At 35.4% G+C, this 14,923-nt stretch overlaps 1 pseudogene; it reads left to right on the top strand.

Annotated features, from left to right (window-relative positions):
- The first annotated feature begins 2,342 nt into the window (after positions 1 to 2,342).
- LOC127678100 (vomeronasal type-2 receptor 26-like) overlaps positions 2,343 to 14,923 on the top strand; it is a 33,806-nt pseudogene continuing 21,225 nt past the window's right edge.

Raw genomic sequence — 14,923 nt, 5'->3', positions numbered from 1 at the left:
GTTTATTCTGTGAGTTTTTTATTATGGTATTTTTGTTCCCTCTAACTTGCCACCTTTCCTTCCCATCTTCTGCAGGATTCACCAAGCTCCTTTTAGGCATTGAATGTGGATCTCTGCATGTGTTTCCATTAGTTGCAAGGTAAAACCTCTCCCATAACAACTTAGATGTACATCTATCTATCTATCTATCTATCTATCTATCTATCTATCTATCTATCTATCTATCTTTATATATATCCATTTAATATATCCAGTAAAATACTAATAGGTGAAGGAAATTAATAAGACATTTCAAAACCTGAAAATGGATATAAAAATAATAAAAAATCCTCACACTATAGAAGAATCCTTGAAATGAAAAATATTATAAGAAAACTGGAATTACCGATGCAATCATTACCAATAGAATTCAACAAACCGAAGAGAGAATCTGAAGTATAGAAGCTATGATTTAAAAAATTGGTACATTTTTCGAAGGAAATGGTGAACATAACATGTTTCTCACATAAAACTTCCAGGAAATCTGGGAAGGAATGAAAAAACAAAACCTAAGAATAACAGGAAGAGAACATATAAAGATTCACAGATAAAATGTCCCAAAAATATGTACAATAACATCATGGAAGAAAATTCAGCTTACCTAAAGAAAGAGTTGTGTAAAAAGGTAAAGAAGCTTACAGAACACTAAATAGCTTGAGCGAGAAATTAAAATCTCTCTATCACTTAATAATGAAAGTATTAAATATACAGAAGAAACAATATTAAAAGCTACGAAGAAAAATGATCATGTAACATATAAATTCCAAACTATTAGAATTATACTTTTCATCTTTACAGAGACTCTAAAAGACAGAATGGCCTGAAAAATTGTCATTGAGACTTTAAGAGATGACAGATGGTAGTTAAGGCTCCTATATCCAGCATAACTTTCAATCACCATAAATGGAGAAAAGAAAATATTTCATGAGAAATCTAAAACTAAACATCCATCCACAAATCCATCCTTACACAGAATACAAGAACAAAAACTCTAATCCAAGGACATTAACTACATGCACAAAAATGCAGGAAATAAAACATTGCATGGTAGCAAAGTCAAAAAATCTTGAAAGTGCACACACACACACACACACACACACACACAGAAACACACACCACAGGCGCAAACACACACCCCATACCCAAACCTACACACTATCACCACATATATCAAAACAAGAATTAACAATTGATCACCAAATGCACACACTATGTGGATGCCATTAAGTTCATGCTGACGGGATCCTGATATAGCTGCTTCCTGATAGTCTCTGCCAGAACCTGACATGTATGGAGGCAGATATAGCCATCCATTCAACTGATCACGGTGTCCCTAATGAAGGAGTTCGAGAAATGACTGACAGAGCTGAAGATGTTTGCAACCCCTTAGGAAGAACAATAAAAACCAAGCAGACTCCCCAGAGCTCTCAGGGACAAAACCATCCAGCAAAGAATACTCATGGAGGGACTCATTGCTCCAGCTGCATATATAGCAGATGATGACATTGTCTGGCATTAATGGGGGAAAAGGCCCTTGGTCCAATGAATGCTTGATTGCCCAGTGTAGGAGAATGACAGGTCAGTGAGGTGGGAGTAGGTAGGTGGGTGGAGTCTCACACTCATAGAAGTATGGGGTGAGGGGATAGGATAGGACAGATCTGGAGAGGAATCCGGGAAAGGGGATAACATTTGAAATGTAAATACATAAAATATCCAATAAAAATGGGAGTTGATATTTGACCCAATATAATAAACAGAAATAATATATTCTAATGTAACACTATTTCTTTTCCTTACAGAAATACTCTAAAATGATATTGATGTTAAATAACTCAGAGTCTAATTCTTGCCTAACAAACACTGTGCCCTTTGATGCCTCCTTCAGATGACTCTTCATGACTTAATTTTGTTTCCACTGGTTATTCTCATCTCAGTGAGTGTAAACACCCCACAGATGTTTTAGTGGACTTCACACATTTTCTTAATTGTGTGTTTTCCTACTGAGAATCAGGATTTCCAGGTGCCAAGTGAGAGATTTCTGAGCCCTTGGAGACTCACAGTGACTCTGTGAATGGGATATAATGTAGGGCTATAATGGTATTAAGCAGATTGGACTCCAGGGAACTGAGGGAGTATTTGGATACTGGTGGCCCTGAACCAGGACAAAACAATGCTTCATAACCTTGATTCACATGGATCAACCAGACATCTTTTACCAGTTTATTCATGTGCTCCCAGGGATGAATAGTCAAAGATTCTCAACTGAACAGATATCTGAGTTTTATCTATTATTTATCAATGTAATGAAATTCTGCATTGCTTTCTCTCTCCTGATTGTCCTCATTGAATTCCAGGAACAAATTTCTTGTTTCTCCTTAAGTATACCTGCTTCTCCTGGCTACTATCAAGATGGGCATTTTGTTATTGGAGGACTCTTTTCCCTCAGAGTGACTGCTAGAGACAATAGAATTAAATTTGGCTTTAATGATGCAATGGCTATACCGGAAGCTGTTATTGTGTAAGTGTTTGACTTCTCTCTTAAAAAAAATAGAGTTTCAGGATTTCATACATATAAATGAGACATATTGATCTGACTGTACTCTGCTATTTCCCTTGCAATGTCTCCTGACTTCAATTTTATTCATTCTCTCTCTCTGTCTCTCTTTCTTTCTCTCAGTGTCTCTCCAATTTTAACGTTCATATAGGCATGCCTGTACTGCAGGAGTATATGACATTATCTAGAGTCTAGGCAAGCTACTAGACAAACCTCCTAATGAAACTGACTGTCCCTTCCCCAGTAGCCACCAAAGGCCAATAACTATTCAGCCATGACTCTGTGTCTCTCTCACCTACACATGCTGAATTCTCTTAAATATGTAAGAAGTTTTTGAAAGCACTTTGCTGTCAAAACCAAGTTGTCTTTTTAGTTATTTAGTGTAGTATATTGAGAAGATTTTAGTGTTCCTTTTAAATTCACACTTGACACTATTTTTTTCAGTTGCTATTTTTGATCAAGCACTGTATATTTTCCTGAGGTTTATCTTAATCTTTGAAGTCTGCATGAAAACTAAGTTTTAATATTTGCTATTTCCCACATGCTTTATACTTCCATTATATTTCTCAGACACAAATTGTACAATAAATATTGAAAAATGTACATTTGATAGTATGTGGTGGTGCAAAAGTTTAATCCCAAAACTTGAGAAGCAGAAGGAGTGGATCTTTGTGAGCCTGAGTTTAACCTAGACTACATAAGGAGTTTAAATTAAACCTTGGTTGAATAAGCAAGATGCTGTCTCAAAAAAATTCAAAAACAAAATAATAGATTTAATAACAAGTTGTATTATGAATATTATTTTTAGCACAATTATATCCAAATTTTTAATATTGAGTAGACTGCCTGTTTCTTGGAATATCATGTACAATTTTTATATGAATTAAGTTCTTATAAATAAAAATTCAGAATTTGAGAGGTAGAATGAGAGGAGCTACATAGAGAAAAGAGAGAGAGGTAAAGAACGTAATTATATTTTATTTATTACATTAAATATATAAATTCATATAAATAATAATATTTTATAAATTAATATAAAAGAACACGTATTAATTAAAATAATTAATTAATATTAATTAATATAAAAGAACACAAAAATGATCTTTCCAATTTTTCTCCCAGGAATCTCACCAAAAATTATCAGCACATGTTGGCAATGTTTTTTGCTATAGAAAAAATCAACAAGGACCCAAATATTTTATTCAATATGTCCCTGGGATTCTATCTCTTCAATGTTGATTTTTTTGAAACAAAGGCCATGGAAAGTTCTATGGCTTTGCTCTCAGGAGAAAGTCCCCTAATTCCTAATTATGGCTGTAGGCCTGAGAAGACTGATAAGCTGGTTGCAGTCATAGGAGGCATTTCAACAGGAATATCAACTCAGATCTCCCGAGTTCTAAGTCTCTACAATGTCCCACAGGTACACAAAGCATCTTGCTTCCTAGGTTAAAGATAGTAATATAGTAATAAATGCTAGTTAATCAAGTTATAGCTTATTGATGTGTATGGGACTGTTTAATTTACTATTTTGTTATAAATTTTAGCTCTGAAATATGATATTTTCTTAACATGAGATAATATTAGTAAAATAAATTTAATTTCAAAACTTTAAAATTGAAAAAAATACAAGTAAAAGTAATGACAACCTGTATTCTTACCACTCCAAGAAAATTTCTTTTTCTATTTACCCTTATTAATACTGTCTTTCTTTTGTATCCAGTGTTAGAGCATCACAAAGCATGAAGGCTATAATAATTCTATGCACATATGTACACAGTAACTACTATGAACATATTTCTGATTATTTTACTGTGGTATCAGCTCAGATTGCCACATAAGATTCTTTTATACTAAGAAGCATGGGTCTGACTTACTCTGGCTGGACATTGGACTGTTTGTAATTTTCTCCTGTTGATAGGAAAGTGTTTACGTTTGTCTTTGTTTAAAAATCTTTCTGTTGATTAGTAATTATTTCTTATAAACAATGCTAGATAGGTAGCATTTATAAGATAACTGAATCTTAATTAGTCATAAACTTGGAAAGGTTTACTTAGAAAGTTTGCAAATAACAGTGATCCAGAATTTAATGTTTCCTTCTATCCTCAGTGAAGTAACTTAAATCTTAGTAAAATAAATAAGGCTGCCATGCTGTTTCATTTTTATTATCAATTTTTACCTATTTGTTTATTTTTAGATACATTCTTACTACGCAAATTTGCCCAGTCTTGAACTTCCTTTGCAGCCCAAGATATCATTAGGGAGATCCTCGTGCCTTTGCTTGCCCATGGCTGGGATTTTAATCATACTCCATCATGCTTGAATAGACTTTTATTTTTATAAGATTTTTATGACTTATTTTTTAAAAATAATTGTCATTTTATTTATTTACATTTCAAATGTTTCCTCCTTTCTCAGTCTAACCTCCCCAAATCCTCCATCCCATCCCCCTTCCCCTTTGACTCTAAGAGGGTAATTCTGCAACCACCCACCCCCTCTGGCCTCACTCCTCTAGCATCCTACTTTACTGGGACAACAAGCCTCCACAGGACCAAGTGCCTCCCCTCCCTTTAGTGCCAGATAAAGCATTCATCTGATACATATGTAGTAGGAGCCATGGAACCGCCCATGTATATAACTGTGTCCATTGGATCTCTGAGGTGTCCACTTAGTTGACACTGTTCTTCATAAGGTGTTGCCATCCCTTTCAGCTCCTTCAGTACTTCCCTTAACTCTTCCACTGGAGTCCCCAAGTTCACTAGAAACAGTTGGCAGAGAGATTCCTCCTCTGTCTTCTCTAGGTGCTGGCAGAACCTCTCAGATGACAGCTGTACTAGGTTGAGGGTAGTTTAGAGATGCCATCCCTCTACTTGGGGCCCTGACTCTTTGGCTAATTCTAATTCAAAAGAATTATGTAGTTTTTGGCTAATATCTACTTATCACTGAGTATATACCTTTTGAGTATGGTCTCTTGGGTCTGGGTTACCTCAACCAGGGTGATATTGTGTAGTTCTGTCCATCTTCCTGTAAAATTCATGCTATCCTCCTTTTTAATAGTTGAAATTCAAATTTTTCTCTTTCACCTATGGCTAGCTGGCTGCCTCTTGCTACTGAAATTTACGCACATAGCCTAACACAAGTTAAATATACTCACAATGTCCTGAGACATTTTAATCATTTCTTTTAGTAATCCCCTCACACTTCTTAAGCATGAACTGTGGAGCTGGCAGTGCTGAATTGTAGACCATATTTTATTCATGTTTCTTTGGTTTTATCATGTGGGCATTTTTGTTAGCATTTTTCTGTGTAGAATAAGTACACCATTTCTAGTGTATGTAAATGAATCCCTAATATATGCAAATCACTCCAACTTTACCTGTGACAGATAATCCCTTCTTTCAATTTTTCCTCAATCCTAAGTACTGTATGTCTGTTCTCATCTAGTTCTGTGTGTTAGGTCCTCTGTAAGCTGAATCTTACATCTTTCTTTCTTGATTAATTTTCACATTTTCAGAGCCCATTTTTCAGGTGAAGAAAATTTACAAAGGTTGTTCTGTTGCGGGTTTTCATTTGACTTACCTGGATAGTAATTCTCAGCAGGTTTATTTAGTTATCTATTTTTACTTTCAGGTTTTTTCTCCACATTTTAAAATTTCTACACTTAATGCCTGTTTGCTAAGTTCTATTTAGATTCAGAATTGATTCTCTTTTTGCATGTAGCTGCTTATGTGAGCATTGTTTATGATTTTTTGTGAATATTGGTTATTCTATGCAACATATGTATCTTGTGCCATTTTTCTTATTCTCTTTGATTTCTAATACTGAGGAATTATGGCATCATGGAGGTTCCATAGTTGTTTGTTCTCTCTCTCTCTCTGAGTCTCCCTCTCCCCCTTTCTGTCTCTATCTAAGTGTCTGTTCCTCTCTCTCTTTTTCAGTGTGTTTGCCTATGTGTTTGTGTATGTGCGCATGAGTGTGTGCTTGTGTTTGACCATGTTCATGTATGTGTGTATGTGTGTGTGTTTGTATGTGTGTGTGTGTTTATATGTGTGCATGCTCATATGGGTATGCATGAGAGTATGTGTGTTTGTGTGGTATGTGTCTCATATATGATGTATTTCAGGACTGTGTAGGTAGGTATCCGGACAACTGACATTTTTCCTTCATCACTTTCTCCACTGTTGTTTGAAATCAGAGTACTGAATCAGAAGCTTGAGATTTTGAGCTGATTGTTCAGAAAGCTCTAGGGATTAACCTGTCTCCACCCTGCTATGTTAGGGTAAAAGCACACATAGCCATATCTGACTTGTTATGGGGATTCTGAAGATTCTACTGTAGGCCCTTCTGCTTGTAAAGTAAGCAGTGAGCCACCATTCAGCATCATGATTATATATACAATATGTGTTTGTGTGTGTGTGTTTGCGTGTGTGTGTGTGTACAAACACACACACACACACACACACACACATATCCTACAATGTAATGGATTTGTCATAAAATCTTCATACATGTATAGCATTATTCCTTGTTCTTCAGTCTCCTCAGCTCTGGCTTTGGCCTACTGGACTCTACAGTTATAATTTGATGTTGGGGTTAGCTTCTATACATCAAAACAGTGAACTAAATCTTCCCTCTATAAACTACGTGAGCCAAACCTCTTCTTACCTAACTATTCAGTCTCTTGCCATTGTGACCTTCCATTTTGACCCCTTCCTCTGAGTCAGCCTCATCCAGGCCTGTTCACTTTCCTGCAGACTCTGTGAGGTGCTGTCACTCCACATTCTCAGCCACCAGAGAATGTCAGCGTTAGATGATCAGTTCTCTCCTGAGAAGACAGTCTGCCACAGCCTTCTGAGTCATAGGGAGTGACAAAGTATAGCTCTTCAGTTTTTTCAACCCCTATCCCTGAGGAACAGCATCTTCCTGAGAGTCACACCTGGATTGGGGCCCAATGTAACCTGGATTTGTCCTGTAAGGAGGACAACAGGTCTTTCCAGAAGAGACCCTTGCCTTTTTGAATGTCATTTGCCACACTTCAGACATACTTATTTTCAGACATATTTCTTTATAGTTATGGTTTAAAAGCAGTTTATTCAGATTTTTAGTTATATGTTGAGTTAACATATTTTACTGATTAAGAAAACATAATTCAAAATATGTTTTATTAATTAATTTGTTTCATGGGTTTCACAAACTCTTTATCTGAGTTTATTGATATAAAATTGTATTATCATGTGTTATCTATTTAAATTTCTTACTTTTGTGCATTTACTAAATATTGAATATTTCTTTATACTACTGTTTCCTTCCTCAAAGTATTCATGTTTTCTTCATTTTGTGATTTCTTGTTTTGTATTACTTTTTCTTCTCCCCATCCACCTATTTCTTCCAATTAATTAACATAGACATTGAGTGTCTGTATTCAATTATCATGATTTTGGAGCCAATAAGTGAAATGTTTACTAAACATCTAAACTAAGATGTCTGGGGAGTAGTCAGTTCTTAGAATGAGGTCATGAACTGTGGTTTAGAGCATGACTTAATGGGCATCTGATTTTAGGAGATTAATTTTTAGGGAATTTGTGTGGAAAGGAGACCAAGTTCCAGGCTGAGCCATGGACACCAGGATATTCTGATACCAGCAGTGAACATAGAGTTAGAAGTTTCAGTAAGTCACAGTGATCATGTTGGCCAATCCTTGGAAATATATTCCCAGACTAAAGAAAGAATCCTGGAACTCATAAAAGAGCACATATTTAGAAAAGGGCTTTTTTTTTGATAGTATTAGATTAAGGCAAGTGAGTTATTTCATATAGCAGATTAGGTAATTAATGCTCTATCCTGCTCCTTATCCAAAAGGTGATGCTCTAAAGTCTATAGGAATGACAGTGTAGATAACTCAATTGAGGTTTTCTGGTAAAAAGGATAGCAACATGATTGGGTGATGAGGAGTTCCTGTTAGCAGAGACTTTATAACAATCACTGAGGTAGAAAGCCAGCCTCCTAACCTAAGCAAGCTTATTTTAAGATAGTTGACTATGGATTAAAACAGACAAAAGACTTAGAAACTTCAATAGTGGATTGTACAATGCTCCATAGATTCTGTATTATTTTTTGTTGTTGTTGTTTATTTGATTTTGGTATTTGTTTTTTTTTAATTTGTAACACCAAGTAAAAGGCCTTTAGTGTTAATGTTTCTCCACTTCTATTATCAGGAAGATGAAAGTTTTGAAGTAGCAGATTTGCAAATGGTTGTGTTTGACTAGTATTATCTAAATGGAGATCAAGAGATAGACGCTCTGTGGCCTTTTTTCATATGTTCTGTAAAAGGACAAAGGCAAAGGTACATTTTGTGTGTGCTGTAAAGAGTAAGTGACATAAGTGACAAATTGGTATTACTTAGTAAATTTATTTAACTATTCAATTTATCCTGAGTGCATAAGCAGAAAAGGTAAACCAAATCACTTGAAAATAAATCTAATTGTCGTGATTTATATAGGAAATTTCTTTCTGTTCAGATCAGCTATGCTCCTTTTGACGTGAGTCTTGGGACCAGAGGCCAGCTCCAGTCTCCTTACCAGTTTCCTGTGTACACTGCAGCTCTGTACCAGGGAATTATTCAACTGCTGCTCTACTTCACTTGGGTCTGGGTTGGTCTGCTTGTTCCAGCTGATAGGAGGGGAGAACTCTTCATTAAAGAAATCACAGAGGAGATGATAAACCATGGAATTTGTGTTGCATTTGCAGAAAAGGGTCCAGTATTTCCTTCTTTTGGTGACATAGTCTGGTACCAATTATTAGTACGTCTCACATTGACACGTGTTGTCATTGCATTTGGTGACACTCATGATTTTCTGACACTTGTCTCTCTCATCATTTCCGGTGCTACATTTGGTAATATCTGGATCACAACTTCTGATTGGTATACTACACTATTGGCCTTTAATCAAAATTTAATTTATACATACTTTGTTGGAGCATTATCATTTTCAGTTCACAAGGATGAAATTCTGGGATTCAAGGATTTTCAAAGAAGTGTTCACCCTAAAAAATACCCTCATGATATCTTTATCCAGCGTGTGTGGTCGATTTTATTTGAATGTTCACATTTGTATGAGCATGGAGTAAGGAAACTAAGTCAATGTGAGCAAAATGGCAGCCTGAGCACAAGATCTCTGAATGTTTGGGATATGAATACCTCACCCTTGAGCTACAAAGTCCATGCAGCTGTGTATGCCATTGCCCAGGCACTTCATGAGGAGCTATCACTCAGAGTGAATAAAGACTCATTGGATAAAGATGAACTCCAGGCTCCTCTCCCATGGAAGGTAACAATAGCGATGTTAATGCTCTCCTAAAGTATTGGGCCCTTGGTTTTAATTTCTGCATATTGATTCATGATCTGTCATAGTTAGTGTTAGATCAACATTTCTTATGCTAGCATGCTTCTTTATGTTACTATCTCCTTCTCAAGTATACATGTTTATTCAGTAGCATAAACTATCATAAAGAAATAGTTAGAAAAAAACATGTCATAGGGTTTAAAGTTGAGCTAACATTTCGATCAGAAAACAATATGTGCATGTTGTTGAAAAAATGATATTTCTTGTTTAAGCAAATTGAAACAATAATGGTTAAGTTATTTAATTTTCACATTTTTTATCACTCCTTTTAATGTTCTGTGAAGTAATAATAATACACAACAGAGGAGATTTGTACAAGTATAAATGTGGCATATTTTAAGGATTTTAGGTACATTTGATGCCAAAAGTTTATTTTGTTTTGATAAACAGACCCTAGAATAAGACATAACTTTTATGAGACTAGACATTATCATACACGACTGTTTTCCAGCCTACTTCTTTGACTTGTTGCTGTTGTTGTGGTCTATTATACTTGGTTCTACCTTAGTTCTCTGCACCACACAGCTTCATATTACTTGCAATCCAGGCTGTGTCTTTCATAGGTTGCCTATCATGTCCTGAGCCTCAAATTAAACCAGTAATTCATTGGTTGATCAGTCCCACACATTCTGGGCAACCATTTCCCCAGTACATCTTGTAGTCAGGACAGATTGTGAGTTCAAGGTCTGATGAATGGGTTGGTGTCAGACATGTACCACTGGAAGCCTTGCCTGCTTACAGAAGGTGGACAATTCAGGTTCCATATCCTCCATTACTAAGTTCTCATTAAGGTAACCTTCATAGGTTTCAGGAAGCTCCATTACATAGTTTTAACATCTACTCTAAATGCCCTAGTATTCCATCTCTCTCTGTGTCTCTCTGCCCATATCCTCTCCCTGTGTATCACCCTCACAATTTTTTTCCTTCTTGTACCTATCTCCACACACCCTCTCATCTACCCAACAAATCTTTTGCATTCCCAGGGATATTCATTTGACCAGTCTACCCCTAACCACAAGAACTCACCTTGTTACTTCCACTCTCCAGAGTAGTATTCCATTAAGTAAATGTACCACATTCTCTTTATCCATTCTTCCATTGAGAAACATCTTCTTTGCTTCTAGTTTCCTGATATTTTAAACAAAGACACTATGAAGTAATTGAGCAAGTGTCCTTTTGGTAAGATGTAGTGTCCTTTGGGTATATGCTCAAGAGTGGTATAGATGGATCATGAAGTAGATAGTTACCCAATTTTCTGGGGACCCATCATAATTATTTCTATAGTCACTGTACAAATTTGCACTCCCTTCATTAATGAAATTGTGTTCCCCTTGCTCCATTTCCTTACCATTATGAACTGTAACTTGTAACATTGATTTTAGCCATATTGACATGCGTCCAAGATAAGCTCAAAGTAGTTTTGATTTGCATTTCGCTAATGGATAAGCATGTTGAATATTATTTTTATATGATTCTCACCACTTTGAGCTTTCTCTATTGAGAATTCTCTGTTTAACTCCATACCTAATTTTAAAAATTAGATTTGTGGTTTGTTGATGTCTTGTGTCTTCAGTTCTTTATATATTTTGTGTATTATATCTCTGTCAGATTTAGAATTGGTAAAAAATCCTTTTCCATTCTCTTGACTGCCATTTTGTCCTATTGATGTCCTTTGCATCTCAGAACCTTTTTGCTGTCATGAGAGCCTATCTGTGTTCTGTTTATAAAGTTTCTCCTGTGCTAGAATGTGTATAGTTAAATACATTTTGGCAGCACATTCCACACTATCTTCCCTAAAGGTCTGGGTTCTCAAATGAAAAACACACACTCAGTCTTTATAATTTAATATGCTTTAAACAGCTCAATGGTTGGCTACTTGCTAACCTCCATTTGGCTAATGCACCTCCCTCTGATAATCCAGAGTTATCATGTTCATTACCTTTTCTTCTATCAAAGGTTGGTTTCTAGCAGCTATGTGCATGTAAATTTTCTCATTTAAAGTGTTTTTTTCAGGAACACAATTACCATTGACATTACAAGAATTTATAAGTATTTTCAATGCTAATCCCTATTTATCTTCCATAAAGTTCCGTGTTCCATCAATTGTGTTTTAATGTTGTGATCAGAATTTAGCCTTGATTTTTGAACAGGGCTAATATGGATATAGTAGTATTCAACATGACGATAGCCAGTTAGATCAGCACCATTTCTGAATATTCTATCTTTTTTTTTCTATTGTGTGTTTATGGATACTTTATAAAACTAAGGTGTCCATACATGTGTCAGTTTATTTCTGGATTTATAATTCAATTCCATTGCATACCATGTCTGTTTTTATGAGAATACTTTGTGGTTTTCATTACTATAGCACTGTGGTCCACTTTAATGTTAGGGTTGATGTTACCTCTGGAAGTTCTTTTACTGTTTATTATGTTATTCTCCTGATCCATGAGGGCAGGAGTTCTTTCCTTCTTCTGGTATATTCCTCAGTTTCCTTCCAAGATTTAAACTTTTTTTTCATACTAGTCTTTTGCTTCCTTGATTTGGCTACCCCAAAGTACTTTATATTTTGTGGTTATTGTGAAGAGTGTTGTTTCCCTGATATATTTCTCAGTCTGTCATTTGTATATAGGAAGGGTACTAATTATTTCTTTGAGTTAATCTTTTATCTAGGCACACTGCTGAAAGTGATATCAGCCATACAAGTTCCCTGTAGAATTTTGGGGTTTGCTTATATATACTATCATATTATCTGTAATAATGATGTCTAGAATTTTTATTTTCTTGTCTGCATCCTTTGATCATTTTTTGGCTAACTTTCTATGTAAGGCCCAATTTATTAATAACATCTCTTAGCTCCAGCATTTATTGAGCTTTTATCAGGTTAACTCATGCATTGGTAATAGTGGGTGGGGTATTATAGTCTCCCACTACCAATATGTGAGATTGATGATGTGATATGAGATTTTCTGGTGTTCCTTTAACATACTTGGTTTTAGATGTTTGTTGTACAGTTGTTGTGAATTGGGATGTCATATTGGTGGGTTTGTAATTGATGAGTATGAATGTTCTTTCCCATATCTTTTGAGTAATTTTCTTTTGAAGTCTATTTTATCAGATGTTAGAATATCTATTGTACATTGACTTTTAGGTCCATTTGCTTATAAATCCTTTCCCTAACCCTTTAGTCTGATGTAACTACTATGTTGAATTTGAGATGTGTTTCATATTTTCTTTGAAAGGTTGGATCGTGTTTTCATATCCGTTCTGATAGCTTGTATCTTTTTATTGAGGAATTAAGTCCATTGATATTGAGATATATCATTGACGCTTCTTGTTTATGTTGGGTGCCAGAAGTGGTTGTATGTTTGAGTATGAGTGCATGTGTGTTTGTTTTTCTGCATATTCCCTCTTTTGGTTTTTCTGCTGTGACTTTATAAATTTCTTATGTTTTCATTGGTGTATTTTACCTTCTAGGGTTGGAGTTTTCATTTTAGCACCATCTATAGCAGTGAATTTGTGCACAGATATTGTTTCAATTTGTGTTTATCACAGAATTCTTGTTTTCTCCAGCAATGATGATTGAAAGTTTTGCTGGGTATAGTGATCTGGGCATCTGTGGTATCTTAGAGTCTACAATGTAATTGCCTAGATGTTTCTAGTCTCCACTGAGATGTTTGTGCAATTTAAATACCTCAACCTGTATATGTTACTTGGCCTTTTCTACTTGAAGTGTTTATTATTCTATGTTCTATATGTTCAGTGTTCTGATTATTGTATAGAAAAGTGAGTTTATTTTCTGATCCAATCTATTTTATGTTCTATATACTTCTTCTACATTTATAGGCATTTTTTCTTTTTTCCTTTTTCTTTTTTTTTAGGAATTAGGCATTTTTTTCTTTTTTGAGTGTGCTAAATATGGGACTTTGAGCTAGGATCGTCTCCTTGTTCTATTCCCATTATCTTGATTTTTATTTCTATTAAATTTGTTCTTTCTCAGTGCCCCATATTTTCTGCATGTTTTATGTCAGGGACACTGACTCTCCCTGTGGATTTCATGTTAACTAGTAAACCAGCAAGTCTTGACAGCTTTTTGTTTGTCTGGTTGAGTGTAGTATTTTACTCTAATTTGTTTCTGTTTTACTTTTTATTTTTTTTGTAGGATAATTTTTATTATATATTTTTATTTTCTATATTCTTTGTTTACATTCCAAATGATTTCTCCTTTCCCAGTTCCCCCTTCCCCATATGTCCCATAAGCCTTCTTCTCTCCACCCATTCACCTCTCTCCTTTTTCTCTATCCTCATACTCCCCTCCAATGCTAGATCAAGCCTTTACAAGATCAGGACCCTCTCCTTACTTCTTCATGGGAGTCATGTGTTATGCTAATTATGCCTTGGGTTTTCAGAGCTTCTGGAAGAATTAATATTCACTTATCAGAGATTGCATTCCATGTGTATTCTTTTGTGATTGGATTACCTCACTTAGGATGATATTTTCCAGTTTCAACCCTTTGCCTAATAATTTCATGAATTCATTGTTTTTAATTGTTGAGTAGTATTCCATTGTGTAAATATACCACATTTTCTATATCCATTCCTCCATTGAGAAGCATCTGGGTTCATTCAAGCTTCTGGCTATTATAAATAAGGTTGCTATGAACATAGTGGAGCGTGTGTCCTTATTGCATGCTGGGGAATCCTCTGGGTATATGCCCAGGAGTAGTATAGCAGAGTCCTCCGAAAGTGTCATGCCCAGATTTCTGAGGAACTACCAGACTGATTTTCAAAGTGGTTGCACCCTCTTGCAATCCCACCAGAAGTGGAGGAGTGTTCCTCTTTCTCCACATCCTCACCAATACCTGCTGTCTCCTTTCTGACTAGTATGAGGTAAAATCTCAGGGTTGTTTTGATTTGCATTTCCCCAATG

This window comes from Apodemus sylvaticus, chromosome 2 (genome assembly GCF_947179515.1).
Source record: "Apodemus sylvaticus chromosome 2, mApoSyl1.1, whole genome shotgun sequence".
NCBI lineage: Eukaryota > Metazoa > Chordata > Mammalia > Rodentia > Muridae > Apodemus > Apodemus sylvaticus.
The sequence above is the reverse complement of the archived record's forward strand: the minus strand, read 5'-3'. Positions and strand labels throughout refer to the sequence as shown.